General features: G+C 34.2%; 2 long non-coding RNA genes across 2 annotated transcripts in view; both read left to right on the forward strand.

Annotated features, from left to right (window-relative positions):
- The window catches only part of LOC140641564 (uncharacterized), a 518,379-nt gene that overhangs the window by 410,278 nt on the left and 85,554 nt on the right, over positions 1-22,547 (forward strand). The window lies entirely within an intron of this gene.
- On the forward strand, positions 10,555-19,234 carry LOC140640954 (uncharacterized). The gene is made up of 3 exons (XR_012037548.1): positions 10,555-10,685; positions 11,402-11,487; positions 19,101-19,234. It is a non-coding gene; the product is annotated as an uncharacterized lncRNA (long non-coding RNA).

The raw sequence follows: 22,547 nt of genomic DNA on the forward strand, positions 1-22,547 counted from the left end.
CCAAAAGAACAACATGTAGCTCTCTAACAGGTGGCCTGATCTGGGAAGCCTCTTGATCCCTGAGGATCTGAGACTACATCCCCCAGTGAAAGGAACCAGGTATCAATGCCAAGATTTCACCAAAACAAATTGGCTTGATCAGGAACACTGTCCCAGAAGTCTTGGATCTCCCAAAATCCATTCAAAAATACCAGGTAGCCAGAAGGCACTCATAGAAAGGATCCCAACACAAGAACCACTTATCACTGGAATTACCATCATTCCTATACTTGTAGTAGGTGTCTACCTCAACAAGTTTCAAATCTTGGAAGGACTCAATTTCCCCACCATGAGTGAGGGTCTGCTCCTGCACCAAGATACTCATTATCCTGGGGGCAATGGCAAAGGTATCCATCCCACCCCAACAAGAGGCCCATCTCGAGAATCACCAAAAGCTTGAAACAACCATTTCCCATCTAGAGACACCATTTAGGAGGATTGCAATGCCACAAACCAGAAAATTCGCAATTTGTATGAGAAAAGAAAATGATTTGATGCTAACATTGAGTTGAATCAGATGTTGAAATTATGACACAGATTTTAAACCAGCCATCAGAAAATGAATGTTTAACCACATATTATAAATAATCTTGAAGCAATTAGAAAAAAAAATCAGAAAAACTAAGAAATAAAAGTTATTTAAAAAAAAAAACCACATGGAAACTATATAACTGAGAAGCACAATAGGAGAAACAAACAATTCACTCAGCAGGCTCAGTAATATAGTGAAGATGACAGAAAACAGTCAATAACCTTGAGGACAGAATTCCCAGAGAAAACAGACTGAAAAAATATACAAGAAATATTAACTGAAAATTTGCCAAGTTTGTTGAAAGATACAAACCTAGAGATTCAAAAAACTAAGTGAACCTCCAATAGGATAGACCTAGAAGAATACATACCCACACACTATATATAGTTCAATTCTGAAAAATTAAGGAAAAAAAACATGTAAGCAATCAGGTTAAAAGAATACATTACCAATAGGGAACTCAAATTCAAAAGACAACCAATTTTTCCTATAAAATCATAGTGTTGGGGCACCTGGGGGATGCTCAGTTGGTTAAGCATCATATTCTTGGTTTGGCTCAGCTCAAGATCTCTGGGTCATGAGATCAAGCCCTGCATTGGCCTCCATGCTCAGTGAGGAGTATGCTTGAGAGTCTCTTCCTCTCCCCTCTGCTCCTCCTATGCTCATTCTCTCTTTCTCTTTCTAAAACAATTAAATCTTTAAAAATAAATAAAATTATAGTGGCAAAAAAGGGGGCACATATTTCAAGTGTTGAGAAACAAAACATCAACTGACTTCTATTAGTGAACAAAACTACTATCTTTAAGGAATGAAGGATAAATACATTTTCACTCAAAGAAAAACTAAAAGATTATTTCACTCTCAGGCTTATCCATAAAGAATGGATAAAAGAAGTTCTTTAAACAGATAAGACTTGATAAAAGAGTAAATATTGGAGAATCAGAAGGAAGATGGAAAATGCTGACATTTTGGTATATACAATAAAAATTATTTTTTTCTTTGTAAGGTTTATAAATCATATTTGATTATTCAAATGAAAATTATGGGGCACCTGGGTGGCTCAGTGGTTGAGCATCTGCCTTTGGGTCAGGTCGTGATCCCGGGGTTCTGGGACAGAGTACTGTATCAGACTTCCTGCAGGGAGACAGATTCTCCCTCTGCCTATGTCTCTGCCTCTCCTTTTGTGTCTCTCATGAGTAAATAAATAATTTTTAAAAAATTTAAAAAAATTATAACTATCTTATATTCAAGAAAACATATTTAAAAGTGTGAAGATTAAAGAGATTGAAATGGAAATAAGGTTTTCACTTTTTTGAAGTGGTGATTGTTACTATTAGTAGGCTGTATTAAGTCACATTAATACCTAGAGCTATCACTATAAAGATAAGTATACAGAGATACACTCAAAAGCATTTAATAAGCCATCCTGAAATCCTAAAAATCTTCAAGTAACCAACAGAAGATAAAATAAGTAGGTAAAAGAAAAAGTAGAAAGAAAATGATAAAATGGTGAACTTTAACATATTAATATTACTTTATATATAAATGATCTACTTACACTAATTAAAGGCACACATTATTATAGTGGATAAAAATAAAATATGGCCCACTACTTGCTATTTATGCAAACTCACTTCAATTTCAACAAAATATTAGCAAATTGGTTCAACAGTGTAAAGAAAGAATTATATACCATAAACAAGTAACATATATTCCAGGTATACAAGATTACTTCAACATTTTAAAACTAGTCAGTGTAAGACACAATGATAACAGTTGGAAGTTGAACTATAATATGATGCTATCAACTAATACAAAAACACATTTGATAAAACCCAATACCCATGCACAGTAAAATATCGTAGCAAAGTAGAAATAAATTATTTCAACATGATAAAAAAAAAAAAAACTCCAAAAATCTATTGCTAACATCATACTCAATGTGAAAGACTGAATGCTTCCCACTTAAGATTAGGAACAAGGCAATGATGTCTGCCCTCATCACTTTTGGCACCTTACTGGGAATTCTAACCACTGAAATAAGGGAGAATAATGAAATAACAGGCAAAAGGATGAGAAAGAATCATGTGACATGACTATGTAAAAAATGTCAAGGAATCTACAAAAAATAATTCATAGAATGCAAGAGTTCAACAGGGTTGCATGATAGAAGATCAACAAACAAAATTTGCATTTCCAACTACTAAAAATGAACACGTAGAAAAGTTCCATTACAAAATGGACAAAAGACATGATAAACTACATATGTATCCTGAGAAGTTAAGGCCTATAAGCAACAATTGTGTTGCATCCACCAGACTGTAACCCTTGTCATCTTCATAAATCCACAGTAGACACATCTGTATTATTCCAGAAAACACACACTGACATACATGAGAATTCATTGTCCTTTGCCCTGCATCTTAAATCTCTCTATATTCTTGTATTCTTCTATGTAAGTAGAGGTGGAGTTTCTCCTTTCATTTATACTTTATATGTGCAACTTCTTTTTTTGGAAGCTGGAGATAAATTAGACTCATGATTTCTTTCTTTGCTACAGACTTTAGTATTTCTTGTTTTTTTTCTGTTATGTTACTTTTAAAAATTCATCCCATTTTCACTTTCCTTTGGTTTTAAAACCTTCTATCTCAATAACTTTAACCAATGTTTTGATTTTTTTCAAAATTAGTTAAAACTGATGTTATAATCACTCAATAGTTAAATTAAAATGTGAAAATGGCTTTGCAAAAAGTGTGATTCTTCAACTTATGAATTACAAAAAAGGAATAAAAACTAACAGTCTATTATCTATGTATACACCTTGAGACAGAAAACATACTGAGAACACTGAATTAGAATAAAGGTCAAGCTAGTCTGTGTTTTCCATATTTTTAAAAGTTACTTAATAGGAAATTAACAAAGTCTTCCAGAAAAGCATGCATCAGAGAAAACAAAGTGGTGAACTTATACTCAATTTCCCTTTTTATTTTTTAATTTTTTTAAAGATTTTATTTATTTATTCATGAGACATAGAGAGAGAGAGAAAGAAGCAGAGACACGGGGAGAGGGAGAAGCAGGCTCCACGCAGGGAGCCCGATGTGGGACTCGATCCCGGGACTCCAGGATCATACCCTGGGCCAAAGGCAGGCGCTAAACCACTGAGCCACTTCCCTTTTTAAATAACTATTTAAAGTTTTAGGGATTTTTGCTGTTGTTGTTGTTGTTGTTGTTTTTAAAACCTCAGGACTTTATCCTAGGTCCAAATAGGCACTTGAACTTGTGGCAGCCACAATGCTAGTTGAGCATTAGATTATTTACATAGTCATTTTCCCGTCAGTTAACCTATTTAACTATCCATGTGTGAAGAATCATTTCATGAAATATTTTTACGAGGTTTCACTTTTGTCTATTTAAATATGCAAATAAACCACAGATACTGGTATACATGGTACAGTAGGTACAATGTAAGAATTTTCCTTGCAAATTAGAATTCTAAAAGAAATGGCAAATGTTTCAACTATGTAATTTATTTCTTTTTTCATGAAAAGCAATAAGATCCTGACTTGACCTAATTTCTATCTAGAGCTCTATGGAAATGAATTCACCTTACATATTTTATTTGGTCCCCTCCCCGACCCCACCTCAATATCATGTTACCTGAGCTCAGGTAATCCTCAACAGATTGATTAAACTAAAGGCATTTAAATATAACATGAAATCCCCCTCCTCACCCTCTCACACACAGGCAGGTGGGCAGGAAGAAAAGGTTCAAAATGGGGACTTTGGGCTATGTTTATGAACTTTGTAGTCAGTTTGGAGTTACTTATTCCAAAATTTTATTGGTAGCTGACTTCATAGGATTGCTGTAGTATTTTATAGGAATGTTGGTGGGGGAAGGGTGTGACCTTACCTTCAAATGTCTTCCTTTGTGTTTGATAGAACATCGAAAGTTATTCTTCACTACCATGTCTCATAGACTGCACATTTTCTATTAAACTTTTTATGTGTAGTGTTATAACAGGTAAGCTGCAAATTCTCTGAGTAAATTCTGAACATAGTCAACACTCAATTATATTTATACCTTTCCTGAATTGCCACAAATAAATAAGTTATTATTTCTTCGCAATAACAAAATGAACCTTCTCATTCAACTAATTATTTTTTCTAACTGTTCCAACAGAGATTAGTATTTGTGAGACCTGAGACCATGATTTCAAAACCTCACTTTACACGAACTAATGGAATCTATGTTATTTTATTCTTAGTATACATCCGTTTTTCTTAGAATAAAAATGAGCTGGCAAATTTCAATACCTTGCTAAATTTCTCTCACTTGCCTTGATTTTTGTCTTGATTGAATAAAGGCACCCAAGTGTTTTTAAAGCCAGAAAATTTTGATACCTCCTCAGTACTTTTTACATGGAGAACAAGTTTGCATGCAAGTTGTAGTTTTACTTTAGAGTGATTTCTTTTACCACATTAAGAAATATTAAGTGTAACGCCACATAAATATTTTTTTAACACCACATAAATCTTAATATTATGCAATGGCAAGACAATAAAAGGTTTCTAATTTTTAGTGAATTGAAGTTACTGATTACCTTCCTTTGGCTCACTTCATTTTTCTTTGATTAAAGGACTTTGGAAATAGAATTCCATTTTGCACTTGAAATAAAGGAGTTTAAAAAAGTTAGACAATTCTGAGGTCCCATTTCTAGTTGTTACTTAGTTCAGAGCATTAATTTCTCAAAACCTCAGTTTACTCACCTATAAAATAGGATTTTACTGAGTTATTTTTGGAAATTAAATTAGACAATATATGAAACAGGACAACTTAGAGACTGACTAGCTGGTATTTAAATACACTCGTTTTATTTAAGTCCGGGCATTTCTGAGCAATGGAATGTGGGTATGTGGAATGGATATCCTCCCAGAATCAGCTTATTAAGTACAATTACCAGTCTAATTCTCTACTCTTTCTTCCACCTTCTCCTGGTGAGGGAACCTTGAAAGCAATCATGTTGAAAATGGCAAATCTCCTATCCAATTGAGTCTCTAAGTGACTGCCTTGAGCAGAGCCAAAGTTGGGACTTTACTAGGAAAAAATGAACTTCAATTATTTTTAAACCCCTGAGATTTCAAAGTTTCTGTTATATTTACTAGCATTACCTTAACTTACATAAAATTTGAATAGTAAATGTTACTGATTGTTCTCCAATTGAAAAGAAAGAGAAAAAATATACTTTAAATATACAGACTGCTTATACACCTGTATAGACTACACATTCACTATAAATAGAGTTATTCATTGTGTTTCTGCCAATAAAGATGGGAAGAAAGAAAGAAAAAGAAAGAAAGAAAGAAGAAAGAAAGAAAGAAAGAAAGAAAGAAAGAAAGAAAGAAAGAAAGAAAGAAAGAAAGAAAGAAAAAAGAAAGAAGAAAAGAAGAGCCAACATCACCAAAATATAATCCAGAATAAAAGATTTATATTACACATGCCAAAGCTCAGAGCCCAGAAGCATTACACTTATATGACATTTTCCCCCGATTATAGGATCAAAGTCTTGCTGTTAACATTTCAACTTCAAAAGATCTTTTGGGTACCAAAGACATCACAGTGTAAAGAGCAACGAATATTTGGCTACTGAGCAGATATGTCAAAAAAAGAGATGATGGAAACAGAATTTTCATTTAGCTGAGATTTTATATTTTTAAATAGCCATATTCTCAGAAGTTTATTCATTTAGCTTTAAAAATTAAAGGCAATTATCAGAAATATTGTTGGGAAAATCACAGTTACCAAATGAAGTATCAAATTAGAACAAGGGAATATGTATATTTTTGTATGAATTTTTAATTGTGGTAAAATTCACAGAACATAAAACTTAGCATCTTAACCATTTGTAAGCATAGAGTTCAGTGGCATTACAGATATTCATATATTTGTGCAACTATCAGCATCATCTTCCTCCAGTACTATTTTTGTTTTGCAAAACCAAAGCTCTGTGCCCAATAAACAATAAATCCCCATAACCTTCTCCCATCCGGCCATAGAAAACATCATTCTAATTTTTTTTCATCTCCCCTTTTCCGCTTATGCCCCAGCCTCTGATAACCACTATTTTGCTATCTGTTACCATGAGTTTAGCTCATGTTTGATTTTTTTTTAATATTCCACATATTGGGATCCCTGGGTGGCGCAGCGGTTTGGCGCCTGCCTTAGGCCCAGGGCGCGATCCTGGAGACCCGGGATCGAATCCCATGTCCGGCTCCCGGTGCATGGAGCCTGCTTCTCCCTCTGCCTGTGTCTCTGCCTCTCTCTCTCTCTCTCTCTGTGACTATCATAAATAAATAAAAATTAAAAAAAAAACTTAATATTCCACATATTAGCATGATCATTCAAAGTTTGCCTTCTATGTCAGGTTTATTTTACTTAACATAATGCCCTCCACCTTCGTTTTAACTAGTAGGATTTCCTTCTTTTTAAAGGCTGAATAATATTCCATTATATCTATATGTATACATATATACATATATATAAGTAGATAATATATAGTTTAGATGTATTCTTTATATACAGATTGTTTCCAAATCTTGGCTATTCTGAGTAACGCTGCAATGAACATAAGAGTGCAGATATCTAATCAAAACAGTGATTCTACTTCTTTTGGTTATATTAAGAAGTAAGATCATATATTCTTACTATTTTTTTTTAAATTTTTATTTATTTGTGATAGTCACAGAGAGAGAGAGAGAGAGAATGAGGCAGAGACACAGGCAGAGGGAGAAGCAGGCTCCATGCACCGGGAGCCCGACGTGGGATTCGATCCCGGGTCTCCAGGATCGCGCCCTGGGCCAAAGGCAGGCGCCAAACCGCTGCGCCACCCAGGGATCCCTATTCTTACTATTTTTAATTATTTTAGGAAACTCCATACTGTTTTCCATAATGTTTGTGTTAACTTACATTCTATCAACAGTTCAGGAGGGTTCCCTTTCCTTCACATTCTGGCCAACACTTATCTCCTGTCTTTCTGATAACAGCCATCTTAACAGTGTGAGGGGATATACCTCATTGTGGTTTTGATTTGCACTGCCCTGATGATTAGTGATATTGAGTGCATTTTCATATACCTACTGAATTTTTTATTTTCTCTGAGAATATAGTTAAAAATAGCTCATTTGTATTCTGTGGTGCTCCAGGACCCCAAAATGCCAAACTCCACTGACTCTCTGAGCTAGATGATTTAGTAGCCAGTCTCTCAGGCGGCACTAGATGTGTGGTCCAAAACACTTGCTCTTCTGGGGAAAGCTGGAAGTTAAGGATTTCCTCTTCATTATAAGATACTGTGCTAGGAGTAGGGTTTATGGGCTCAGTGTTGCTCAGCTTTTCCTACCCATTTACTTAAAATAGTGATCCTCCACCTCTCCTTCCTATTTAAATAAAAGGAGAGTTTTTTATAAATCTCAATATTCCAGGAATAACTCCAAACTATAAATCAGAATATGTAGGGGTATCCTAAGATATAAGTAATGTTTAAAGATCCCCATGTACAGACTCCTGGGTGGCTCAGTGGTTGAGCATCTGCCTTTGGCTCAGGACATGATCCCAGGGTCCTGGGATCGAATTCGGCATCAGGCTTCCTGCAGGGAGCCTGCTTCTCCCTCTGCCTATGTTTTTGCCTTTCTATGTCTCTCATGAATAAAAATAAACAAAATCTTAAAAAAAAGATCCCCATGTAATTCCAACTTGTACCCAAGTTGAGGAGCACTACCTTAAAATGACAGTAATATATTTTTGTGGGATTGTTACACACCAAAGCTGGACTATACATAGAAAAAGGTAGACTTTCTCTTGAGGAAGGTGAAATACACATACTTTTTTTCTATTCCTCTCACTAAATACAGCTAAAACCTTGGACATAATGAATAAAACAAATTCAAGATGACTATAAAGTTTGAAAAAAGAAATATGACTGCCCAGGGACCCCAGGATCCAAGGGGTAGCATGATAATGAGTTTTACAGGTTTTGTTTTTGTTGCATATAACTTAGACTTAGACCTGAGGAAGATGACAACTTGGAACTGCCAACAGATACATAGGTAATTGAGAAATACACCAATCAACAATAATAGCTGGGGATTTTTTAACATTTCTCTCTCAAAAACTGAATAAGAATATAAAAGAACTCAAAAGAAAAAAAGTACCAACTCATCAACCAATGGGATATAATCAACATTTTTACAACGGTCCATCCAATAACAACAAAATTGATTTTTCTTTCCAATGTCTATAGCACATATATCAAGATAGACCATATTTTGGATAATAAAAAACTAAACAAATTCAAAATAATTTAAATTATATGGAATGCTTTACCAACTACAATTGAACTAGAAATCAACAACAGAAAGTTAAAAGTTAAAAAACTCTGAATGATTAGAAACTATACGTCATACTTATAAATAATCATGACTCAAAGAGGAAATCTCAAGGGAAAAAATATTGAAATAATAGTGAAAATGAAATATAACAAGATTTGTGTGGCACAGCTAACTCAATTTTGGAAGGGAAATTTACAGCAGTAAATATATGTACCCATTAGAAAAGTCATAAACCAATAATCTAAGCTCTCACCTTAAGAACTTAGAACATGAAGAGCCAAAGAAACTCAAAAGACATAAAATAATTAGTAAAAGCCAACAATACTGAAAATAGAAAAGTAATAGAGAAAAATCTATTAAAAATGGTTCTTTGCAAAGATCAATACAATTGACAAAGACTCAAGCAAGTTTGATCAAAAACAATGATGTAAATAACCAATATTAGAAGTAAAATGGAAGGTATTACTACACATTTTAAAGACATTTAAGGATAACAGCATGTTACAAACAACTCTAAATGCATCAATTTAAGAACTTTGATGAAATAAACCAACTCCTCAAAAAAACATCTACTATCACAATTCATGAAATATGAAATAGAGAAACTGAATTGTCTTATAAGTATTAAGGTCATTGAATTCTAACACAGATAAATGTTAGAGAGGATGCGGAGGTAAAGGACTCCTTGTATACTGTTGGTGGTTATGTAAATTTGCCACTAGGGAAAACATTATGAAGTTTCCTCAAAAAATGAAAAAAGAACTACAGGGCAGCCTGGGTGGCTCAGTGGTTTAGGGACACCTTCAGCCCAGTGTCTGACCCTAGGGAGCCGGGATCGAGTTCCACATCGGCTCCCTGTGAGGAGCCTGCTTCTCCCTCTGCCTCTGCCTCTCTTTCTCTTTGTGTCTCTCATGAACAAATAAATAAAATCTTTAAAAAAAGATAAGAAGAAAGAACTACCAAATGAACCAGCAATCCCACTGCAGAGTATATATGTAAAGAAGTGAGAACAGGATATCCAAGTGATATCTGCACTCCCATGTTTATTTCAGCATTATTCATAATAGTCAAGATATGGAAACAATTTAAGTGTCTATCAAGGGATTAATAAAGAAGTCGTGATATCTATATTATATATACATATCTACAGATATATCAGGTACACACACACACACACACACACATCATGTATATTATTCCCAGCAGAGAGTGGTAAAACTTCCTACTGCTACTATTGACACTTTGCCAAGTGATTTTTTTTTTGTATCATCCTATTTAATCTTTACAACAACCTTTTCAAGTAAGTTACTACTATAATCACATTTTTTGGTACAGGAAACTCAGAAGATGACTTTAATAACTTATTCCAAGTTATGTTGTTTCTGTTGTTATGGATCAAATGTTATGACTGGAAAATCTCTTTAGACTGTAACATTTAAAAATATGATTTTTGGAAAGTTGCCCATGGGCAAAATTTTTTAAACATGCTTTTATAATTTTCCTACAAAGGATTATTTACAACTGCAAATACACAGCACTATTTCAATGGTTAATTTTTATCTTTTCATAGACTTTTCACCTCCCTTAATCTGTATTCTTAACAGGAGTTTGGACTTTCCACAATCAAAGAGAACCCTATATATCAAAAGCTCCATAAAACCCTGCTTTGTCATAAACTAACACATTTCTGGGAAGATGGATCAAGTGAAGTTTAAGTGACCTTGATTCCCAAGTAAGTCAAAAATGACAAAGGATAAATAAAAGCAAGTTTATTCCAAGATGGTACTTTCCTAAATCTAGAAATATAGGCCATATTTCTGACTTCTATTTAAAGAAACCTAACTCATGGGCTCTGGGGTGATCTCAAAAAGATAAAACAATGTTTGCATTGTTTTTTTTAATATTTGTTTTTATCTGCTCTGTTGTTGCTGTGAGTAAAGAATTCATAGTTAACACCTTAATAATCTTAACCAGAATGTAGGTCAATGATGAAAATATCACTGGTTCTAATAGTGGATTAAATTGAGATTATCCATTGATTAAGAGTTCTAGATAACCCACATTTTTGTTTAGAATGGTTGTAAACTCTGTAGGAAACTACTTTAAAATCTCTAGAACTTTATAGATATGACCAGACAATTTAAGAGTTAGGATGTGCCTAACAGAAGTCGAGGACTGTTTGCTATGTGATCCTCTCAATAACCCAGTCAAATAAATATCATTATCTTCCTTCACCATTAAGTATGAAGTGATTTGCTTTCAGACAAAATAAGCAAAAGTTCTAATATTCAAACTGAGATTATGCTTTTGGTACTTGATACCATCCTTCCCTATGAAAGATTTCTACAAAGTTTCTAGTTAGTAAGAGGAGTTCAGGCTGACTCCTGAGACTTTTTTCATGACTCCCTTTAAAAAAAAAAAAAAAACTTGCTCCTTTCTGCTATTCAGGTTTATATCAGGATCCCTTGTTACTTTCCCTGTTCTGGATCTGGAATCAGGCATTTCTCTCAGAATTCAAGGTTGCTGTAATTCAAGTGAGTAACTGTCCTAGAGCCTTAATATGATACCAACAGTGTTTATTGTTACTGTTTCTTTAATTGTGTGTATTTTTAGAATATATATAGCAATATTTCATATTTTCAGTTATACTTTAATGGTATTTTCAATTAATTCACTTGATTTTATAATTGCATCTCTTTTCCCTTATATTGAATCTACTTATTCATAACAATTAACATAATTGCTTTATTCAGTCTTGTAAAAGTAGTTTTAAAATAAAAATGCTGGTATTACTACAAATAATAAAATTGAATAAGTATATAATTTATGTTCTTCTAATTTCTAGAACTCATTTCATTCAGTCAAATTCCAAGGACAGTGTAATGGGAGTGGTCAAATTTGAGTGTAGTCAATAAAAGGATGCTTTTTCTCCAGAGCATTTTAATTCGATAATAACATTTAACACTTGGTCTACTTTTTTTTATCATTAAGTGCCAGCAATTTTAATATTGCCAGCAATATTAAATACCAGAATTAACTAACCCCCAAATCTTTTTTCTAATTTCCAAACATTTACTATATATTACACTCATTTCAATTACACACATATAAATATACTTCATATTAGCACATAAATATTATTTATCTTTAAGAAGTATTATTTTATACTTGGAAGCTACTTTGGAAAACTCTGTTATAGAACTAGCCTGGAAATATGTAGACTCAGCAACACCTGATTCTTCTAAGAGTAAATTTGTAATGGCTCAGAAATCTTTCTAGCTTTCTTCTGATTGAGTTTATGTCTCTAATCCTGCTGGTAACACATATCTTCATGTGCAAACCACAAATTGAGATAAATAATGAGTGCAGTGATTGCAAAGCCAAAAATATAGAACATGAATTACTCCAGTTCTGTTCTACATTGTGACTGTTGTTGCAGAATATTGGTGTGAAAGTAAAAACCTTCCCACAAAAGTGAAGGGCTGCTCATTGTCAAGCTGTGAGCATTGTAAAAAGAAATTTGGGGAAGTTAATCTCAACCTTTAAAGTACTGTGTTATCCCAAAGAAAATGGGGATATAAAAGAATCTGCTCAGATTTTTCTATTTGCTATATGTGATTTTGCTTTTCTAAGTTATTACTTTTTCCTTAAAGTTTTATAACATTTACAAGCAGGCAAAAAAAACCTTTTACAATGAAATATCAAGCTTTAAAACTGCTTTTGGAAAGAACAAAATGTGTAGAAGACCAATTAATTTTGCAATCACAACAACAAAAGCAAATGGCATTTAAATATGGAAAATAAAAATTGAATTTCAAATAAGGATACCCAAAATAACAATAAAAGATACTTCTCTTAAAATTTCTTTTTTTTTTTAATTTTTAAAATTTATTTATGATAGTCATACAGAGAGAGAGAGAGAGAGGCAGAGACATAGGCAGAGGGAGAAGAAGCAGGCTCCATGCACCGGGAGCCTGACGTGGGATTTGATCCCGGGTCTCCAGGATCACGCCCTGGGCCAAAGGCAGGCGCCAAACCGCTGTGCCACCCAGGGATCCCTCTCTTAAAATTTCAAATCAAGTGGTTGCAGGTTTTCTATCATTAGTCACTTCTTTTGGCTTTTTGTTTTTCTAAAAAGAAAACACACACACAAAATTTTTAATGTTTTTTTTTTGAATCTCTAAGATTTAATAGAATTTTTTTCCCCAAAGTGGAAGCTTCAATTAATGATTTTAGATCTTTTTCTCTTTAATATATGCATTCAATGCTATAAATTTCCCATTTACTGACTTCACTGTAGCCACACATTTAATGTTTTCATTTCCATTTCACTCAAAATATTTTAACATTTAACATAGTAATTTCTTCATTGATTCATGTGTTATTTCTGTTGTAATCAATATTTTGGGATTTTCTATCATTTTGTTACTGATTTCTATTGTAGTTCCATTATGGTCTCAGAGTAGATATGGTACAGTTTCTGTTTTTATTTTTGTTAATGTGTGTTTTATAGCCCCACACATGGTTTATCTTGGTGTATATTCCATATCTTGAGAAGAATGTGTATTCTCCTGTTATTGTATCACATAGTCTATAGATGTTCATTATATCCTTTTGATTTATTGTTAAATTCAAATGTCTCAGGGTGCTTGGGTGACTCAGTTGGTTGAGCAACTGCTTTGAGCTCAGGTCATGATCTCAGGGTCATGGGATGCAGCACTATATTGGGCTCCCTGCTCAGCAGGGAGTCTGCTTCCCCTTCTCCTCTGCCCCTCTCCCCCATTGATATGCTTGCGCTCTCTCTCAAATGGATAAATACAATCTTAAAAAATTTTCAAATAGGTCCTTAATCATTTTCTGTCTGCTGGATTTTTCCATTTCTGAGAGGGGTATTGAAGTCTGCAACTATCAGAGCATATTCATATATTTTTCCTTGGAGTTTTATCAGCTTTTGCCTTATGTAATTTATTATATATGTTGGATGCTGTTTTGCTAGTCATGTACACATTAAGGATTATTATCTTTTCTTGCGGGAATTGACTCCTTATCATGTGTAATGCCACTCTTTATTCCTGATAATTGTTCTCGCACTAAAGTTGCTCCATCTGAAATGTAGTTATTGCCACTTTCTTTTAATTAGTGTTAGTATGGGGGTACCTGGGTGGCTCAGTTGGTTGAGCATCTGACTCTTGATTTAGGCTCAGGTCATGATCTCAGGGATGTGAGATCAAGTCTGTCAGGATCAGCATTCAGTGGAGTTCACTTAAGATTCTCTCTTGCTCTCTGCCCCCCCCCCCCGCCACAAAATAAATGTTAAAAAATTAGTGTTAGCATGGCTTATTTTTTTCTCTCCATTTACTTTTATTCTCTATATATCTTTATATTTGCAAGTTGGTTTTCTTGTAGAAAATATGTGGATGGATCTTATTTTAAATCCACTCTGACAACCTGTTTTGGTCTTTTACACTTTTTCTGCTTTTAGTTGAATGTTTTATATGATTCCATTTTCTCTTTCTCAGCATACTAGTTTTACTTTTTTTAAAACTTACTTTAGTGGTTTCCCTAGAGTTTGGAATATACACTTACAACTAATCCAGGTCTAATTTTACAAAATACTACACTGCTACAGGGGTAGTGCAAGTACTTTATAAAAAAACAAATAAAACTAATACCTCTTTTCTGGCTTTTGTTTCACTATTGTCCTTCATTTTACATTGTGTGTGTGTAAGACACACAAACACACACGAGTTGACACTTAAAAAACACAAGGATTAGGGGTGCTGAATCCTCTTGCAGTTTAAAATCTGCATATAACTTCTGACCCCCACAAAATAACTACTAATGATTTACTGTTGACCAGAAGTTTTACTAACAAAAAGCAGTAAATTAACATATGCTTTGTACACTTTACATATTATATACTTTACTTTTTCTATAAAGTAACATAGAGAAAAGCAAATAATCCAATTAAAAATGGGCAGAAGGCATGAATAGATATTTTTCCAAATAATACATCCAGATGACCAATAGACAACACATGGAAAGATGTTCATCATCACTTACCATCAAGAAAATGCAAATTGGAGACACCTGGGTGGCTCAGTGATTGAGCATCTGCTTTCAGCTCAGGGCATGACCCCAGGATCTGGGATAGATCCCACATTGGGCTCCCTGTGAGTAGCCTGCTTCTCCCTCTGCCTATGTCTCTGCCTCTTTCTCTCTGTGTGTCTCAAATGAATGAATGAATGAATGAACGAATCTTATAAAAAAAGAAAATGCAAATCAAAATTACAAAGAAATATCATCTCATACCTGACAGAATGGCTAAAATTAACAAAACAGGATATAATGGACATTGGCAAAGAAGTGGAGAAAGGGAACCCTCTTGCACTGTTGGTGGAAATGCAAAGTGGTGCAGTCACTCTGGAAAACAGTAGGGAGGTTGCTCAAGAGGTAGAAAATAGAGCTACCCTACAATTCAATAGTCACACTACCGGGTATTTACCCAAAGAATATAAGAACACTAATTCAAAAGGATACGTGCATCCCTCTGTTTATAGAAGCATTATTTACAATAGCCAACTTAAGGAGGCACCCAAGTATCCATTCAACGATGAGTGGATAAAGAAGTGAACATATATTACACACACAATGGAATGTCATTCAGCCATTAAAAAATGAAATCTTGCCATTTGCAACAATATGGATGGAGTTAGAGAGTATAATGCTAAGGAAAATAAATCAGACAAAGATGAATGCCATATGATGTTACTGCTTTGTGTTATTTAAGAAACAAACCAAACAAAAAAGGGGAAAATAGAGAGAAAGGCCAAACCAAGAAACATACCCTTAACTATAGAAAACAAACTAATTGTTACCAGAGGGGAGGTAGGTGGGGGAATAAGTTAAATAGATGATGGGGATTAAGGAGTACACCTGTCTTGATGAGCACTGAGTGATGTATGGAATTGTGAAATAACTATATTATATACCTAAAACTAATAAATATTGTGTTAAAAAATAAAATCACTTTCAATGAAAAAGAAATAACAACTGAGAATTTTCTCCAAATTAATGTCTGACACCAAACCTCAGATCCATAAAGCTCAAAGACAACAAGGTAAATGTCAAATAAACTATACCTACACATAACATTTTCAAACTCCAGAATATCAAAGATAAGGAAAAAATCCTGAAAACATCAGGGGAAAAACCTCTTACCAAAAGAGCAGCAAAGAATTACATTTGGCTTCTCAGAAATCATGTAGTAAGAAGAGACTGGATTGAAATAATTTAAGTATTAAGAGAATAAAAATATCAATCTAGATTTCCATACCCTGTAAAATTATCCCTCAAGAGTGTAGGAGAAATAAAGACTTTCACAGCAAACAAAAACTGAGTTAATTTGTTGCCAATAGACTTGCTTCATAAGAAATGCTAAAGATGCTTTTTAAAGAGAAGGAAAGCCATATAGATCAGAAATTCTGATCTACATTAAGAAAGGAAGAGCATTGGAGAAGGAATAAATAAAAATAAAATTTTTATTTTCTTAATTTTTTCTTAATTGTTCCAACATAGAACAGTTTGTTCAAAATAATAGCAACAAGATATTATATATATTCATGTATTCATATATGTATTTCATATATTCATATGACCCTTGAACAGCACAGGTTTGAACTGTTCAGGTCCACTTATACAGTTTTTTTTTTTTAATTTTGATAGAGTACAGCACAATAAATGTATTTTCTCTTCCTTATGATTATCTTAGTAACATCCCTTTCCTCTAGCTTACTTTATTGATAGAATATTTTATACTGTCAGTATATATAAAAACCAAGAGAACCACTCCAGAAGCACAAATGTTGACATAGATGGAGATATAACAATTTCTAGTATTATGAATTTAAGGAATCTCTGCCAGTTTTATGATAAGATTTTCCTATTCACTTGCATATCTGTCGCTTGATGTTAAACAATACTAAAATTATTTCAAAATGTTTTTTGATCAACTATGAAGACAGAAAATACAGTTTACATGTTATTCTAACAAATATGAATACACAAAGATTATTGACCCATTTACAGAAGTTAAAGCTTGAAAACAGAAATTATTACTGTGACAGGTTAATATGTAGGTGTTTGTCTTTCACTTTTTTTTTTTCTTTTTAGAGAGAGAAACAATGAGCACATGTGCAAGAGCATGAGTGGAGAGGGGGGAGACGCAGAGGGAAAGGGAGAGAAAGAATCTTTTAAGATTTTTTTTTTAATTTATTTGTTTATGAGAGACACAGAGAGAGAGATAGAGATATAGGCAAAGGGAGAAGCAGGCTCCCCATGGGGATCCCAATGTAGGACTCTATCCCAGGACCCCAGGATCCGACCCAAGCCAAAAGCAGAAGCTCAACCACTGAGCCACTCAGGCCCCTGAGAGAGAGAGAGAGAGAGAGAGAGAGAGAATCTTAAGCATGCTTAGTGTGGAGCCCAATGCAGTCTGGATCTTGTCACCCTGAGATCATGACCTGAGCCCAAACCAAGAAACAGAGGATTAACCAACTGAGCTATCCAGGGGCCCCAGCCTTTTGCTTTTTATCAAGACAGACCCATTAATGTGTTTTAGAGTTATTACTTGTATCTTCAACATTTATATTAGTTTCTATTTTTTACAACCATGATTATGTATTTAAACTTTAAAAAAAGAAAATGCTCACTGACTTTCTTTTCTGATTAGTATGATTTACTGTATTTATTATTAACTGAAAAAACCTTTGTCATATAAACAAAGATGTTTAAAAATGGGCATTCTAGGTATCTTGGCTATTTCTGAGTTCCTCTTTTTTTTTAAGATCTTATTTATTTATTCATGAGAGACAGAGAGAGAGAGAGAGAGGCAGAGACTGGCAGAGGGAGAAGCAGGCTCCATGCAGGGAGCCTGTTGTGGGACTTGATCCCTGGTCTCCAGGATCCCACCCCAGGGCTGAAGGCATCACTAAACAGCTGAGCCACCCAGGCTGCCGGATTTCTGAGTTCCTTTTAGATTCTTGGCATTCTTTCATAGTTCCAATGGATATATATTTAAACTAAAGTTAGGATGTGTTGCTGTTTTCACCTTCATCTTAGCCTTTTTCTGATTATTTTTCTTCCTCCTGAAAATGTCAATTTTTCTTTAATTGCAAAAATCTTTATGTGGTTATGAATGTTTTTAAAGTTAGTATTCATATTTAAGCAATCGGCATTCACATTTTTTGGATTTTCCTGAATCCCTTTGAGGAAAAGGGGGAGAAGTTTAAATGTTGCTACAATTCTTTTCTATTGCTCCTATGACATGCCCTCTCCAGTGATTTTTTTTTCTCTGCACCTTGTGCCTTTTCCCTGAGCCACTTTAAGCAACATCTTTGCTACCCTACCGTTCTTAGAATTGGTGAAATCAGTCACTCAGCGGGGGGTGGGGGGGGTGGGGGGTGAATGCTCTCAGTGTGGAAGAGAAGCCCTTCATCCTAGTTATGGTGTTCTCTGGCTACAGATTTCTCTAGGTCCACTTGAGTGCATCTATTTCCCCACAGTATCTGCTACCCTATCCCAGCTATTTGCAATAATATTCCTGGGCCTGGATAGCCCACTCTTCCTGCTCACTTACATCTTATGAGGAGTTTTCTGGAATTCCCTGCCTCCATCTCACTCATGGTGTCAGTTGTGGGAATCAGTTTTCATTACCATTCTTGTTAACTATTGCTTTTAGAATCAGCTCAAGGCTGCTTCCTTGCCCTGTGGAAAATAGAAACACTAAAAGTAATGTTTAAATGAAAATTATGGTAAAAAATGCCTGAAAAACTAATTATTATAAGCGTGAAGGAAGAGAAGTGGCTGAGGAACAAAATAGTGAAATCCAACTCGTTTTTTAATTAGAAAACAGCTAATGTCTTAACTTAAGAATATTTAGCAACATGGAGGTAAACAAGGAAAGAGCTGGAAATCCCAACTAATAAGTTAGTTGCCTGTCGGAAGCGTGTATATGATGGTGGGAGGATGGTGGAATTGGGGCCTGTTAAATTTTCTTCATAAGCTATTCTTCACTGCTTCTGTTAGACCTTCTGCATGTTTCTCTATTCTTTTTATCTGTGTGTGTGTGTGTGTCTCTCTTTTCCAGGTCATCTGTCTCCAAGATGGTTTGAAGCATTCTTGTCCTAAAATGAGAAAATAGACTAATCTCATATGTAGTGATTAGAAGATTTTACACCTGTCATGACACCCTCCTGGACATCATGTAAGCCAAAGCCATAAACAATTATTCATCTGAATTTAAATGGCCACTTTTACTTCAGATACATTATGAATTACTTAAACAGACCTCAAACAGCTTTTCTTGTTTTTTTTTTCTAGAAATTCAAGCTACTGTTGAATGTTTTCAATCCAGATAATTGTGTGATGAGCTGAGACTTTTCTCTAAACACATTTAATTACTACTATCTACACAAAATCAATGTATATCATATTCATCAGTGTGTGTTTAAAACATTTAGTTGTTGACTGAACTTAATGATTTCCTTAGTGGTCAATCACTCTGAAGGTAAATTCATATAGTTCGATGCAGTTCTATCATCACTATGCCAGGTAAACTTTTCTCAGATGATGATTGGACCTTAGCCATTAAAGTTTTTCTGTGATTGAGTGGAATAGACCATTGATTTTTGGATAATGATTCTGGATCTTTTCTCCTCCTTCATAGTACAATAATCTATCCCAAGTTTAAAAAATTTGGTATGTTCTGTAGAATATAACTTACCAGTATTTGTGAACATTCAAAATATATTATATATTCTGTCTGGTAGATCTAAATATTAAGACCAGTTGAAGACATTTGTCATTTATAAAACATATAGTTAAGTCACTTATATTGAGCATTAAAAGATTGGATAGTTGAGACTTTTATCCGTATTACAATAGAGGAAGTTAAATAGCGCTGACTTCCAGAATAACTTTCTGTTGTAGTCACAGGCTGGTTGTGTGGGTCATACTAGAATTTCTCTCTTTGCAAAACTATAGGGGTAATGTGATCTATTTCATTTCTGTACTTACAATTTTACAAACAAATATGCAGTTTTCAGCAAATCTTTAAGTCACTGAGGCATATATCCAGTTGAGTTTTTGGCACTGTCAAGTCTTATTTGTATTTTTCCCCATTGTCAACTTTAGTTTAGTCTTAGGAGGGCATGCAATTGATGTACCTTCATCCACCCTGCAGTTTCTCCCATCACTGCCCTTGTATGATTCCTACCCTATTACACAGATCCATTGTTTTCTTAAATTCTGCTAGATGAGAAACAGTTTTCAGTGTTCTTCCTCTGGTTCCTGCAGTGGATGATTTTTAGAGCTAGAATCTTCTTTTTATTTTTCCAGGATTCACCTTTCCTATGTTGTTTTGTAGTAGTATTTCAAAATGTAAGAACTCAATGCTATGCTCTAAAGACTTGGTATGTTCTAAAAGATTAATAAAAATAAAGATTTTATTTATAATTTAAGTGAATTATAGTTGAGTTTAAATATCTAATCTAATTAGAGGTGTTAAAAAAATATGGTTCCCATCACAAAATATTTCTAAAATTTATGTCTTTGTGTTGTCAATTTTTTTCCTGCAAATTCATGAATACGTTGAACCAGACCATCATCCTAACTGTGCATAGACCATGGTCTTGTCTTTTCCTAGCAAATTTTGCCTCATTGAGCCTATTTTTCATATAGCACCATGTGATCTGACCCTACTGATCTCCCCAGACTCTTGTTACCTACTTTTATTTTGAATCCCGTACTTCTTTCAGTTCTTCAGATACACCATGTGGGGTTATTCCTCTGAGCTGTACCCCCCTCCCCCAATTTAGAATCTTTTTTTCCTCCTCCCTCTAACATTTTTCACCACATACACATTGCCTGGCCAACTCACATCTGCTTCTGGTAAAATCAATTTTATTAGAGTTCAATGACTTTCTTGAATCACTACAATGGTTAAAATATAACAAATACATGAATAACTCATAATCCCCTTATAATTAAATCTCCACTTGTTTAAAGTCTATTTTCCACTGTAGAACATTTATGAAAAAATTGTAGATGACACAAAGAAATGGAAAAATATTCCATGCTTGTACATTAGAAAAACAAATATTGTGAAAATGTGTATAATAGCAAAGCAATCTACACATTTAATATACTCCCTATCAAAATACCAACAGCATTTTTCACAAAGCTGGAATTACACAATCTTAGAAAACACAAATTTGTATGGAACTGTGAAAGATCCTGAATAGCCAAAGCAATCTTGAAAAAGAAAAGCAAAGCTGAAGGAATTACAATTCTAGATTTCAGGCTATATTACAAAACTGCAGCCATCAAGATGGTATGGTACTGGCACCAAAACACAGAGATCTATGAAACTGAATAGATAACCCAGAAATGGACCCACAGTCATATAGTCAACTAATCTTTGACAAAGCAGGAAAAAATATCCAATGGAAAAAAGTCTCTTTTTCCCATCCAAATAGTGTTTGGAAAACTGGACAGCAACATGCAAAAAGAATGAGATCAGACCACTTTCTTACAACATACACAAAAATAAATACTAAATGGATGAAAGAGCTAAATTCAGACAGGAAACCCTCAAAATCCTAGAGAGGAACAAAGGTAGCAGCCTCTCTGACCTCAGCCATAGCAACTTCTTACTAGTCATGTCTCTGGAGGCAAGGAAACAAAAGCAAAACTGCACTATTGGAACTTCATCAAGATAAAAAGTTTCTGCACAGTGAAGGAAACAATCAATAAAACTAAACAAAATGGGAAAAGATATTTGCAAATGACATATCTGATAAATAGTATCCAAAATCTATAAAGAACTTCTCAAACTCAACATTCAAAAAACAATGCAGGAAAGAAATGGGCAGATGAATAAACATTTTTCCAAAGAAGACATACAAATGGCTAACAGACACATAAAAGATGCTCCACATCACTTGTCATGTGGGAAATATAAATCGAAACCATAATGAGATACCACCCCATACCTGTCAGAATGGGAAAATAACTCAGGAAACAATGGATGTTAGCAAGGATGTGGAGAAAGAGGAACTGTCTTGCACTGTTGGTGGGAATGCAAACTGGTATAGCCAATGTTGAAAGCAGCATGGAAGTTGCTCAAAAAGTTAAAAATAGTGCAATTGCTGGGCCATAGGGTAGCTCTATTAGGCATTTATCCAAGGATAGAAACATAGTGATCCAAAGGGGCACTATGCACCCCCATGTTTATAACAGCAATGTCCACAATAGCCAAACTATGGAAAAAGCCCAGATGTCCATCAACAGATAAAGATTATATATATATACACACAATGTAATTTTACTCAGTCATGAAAAAGAATGAAATCTTGCCATTGGTAACAACATAGATGGAACTAGAGGGTATTATGCTAAGTGGAAATAAGTCAGGGAAAGAAAAATACCATATGATTTCACTCACATGTGGAATTTAAGAAACAAAACTGATGAATATATGGGAAGGGGGAAAAGAAGGCAGCACATGTAAGAGACTCTTAACTATAGAGTTAAG

The sequence above is a fragment of the Canis lupus genome, chromosome 10 (genome assembly GCF_048164855.1).
Source record: "Canis lupus baileyi chromosome 10, mCanLup2.hap1, whole genome shotgun sequence".
NCBI lineage: Eukaryota > Metazoa > Chordata > Mammalia > Carnivora > Canidae > Canis > Canis lupus.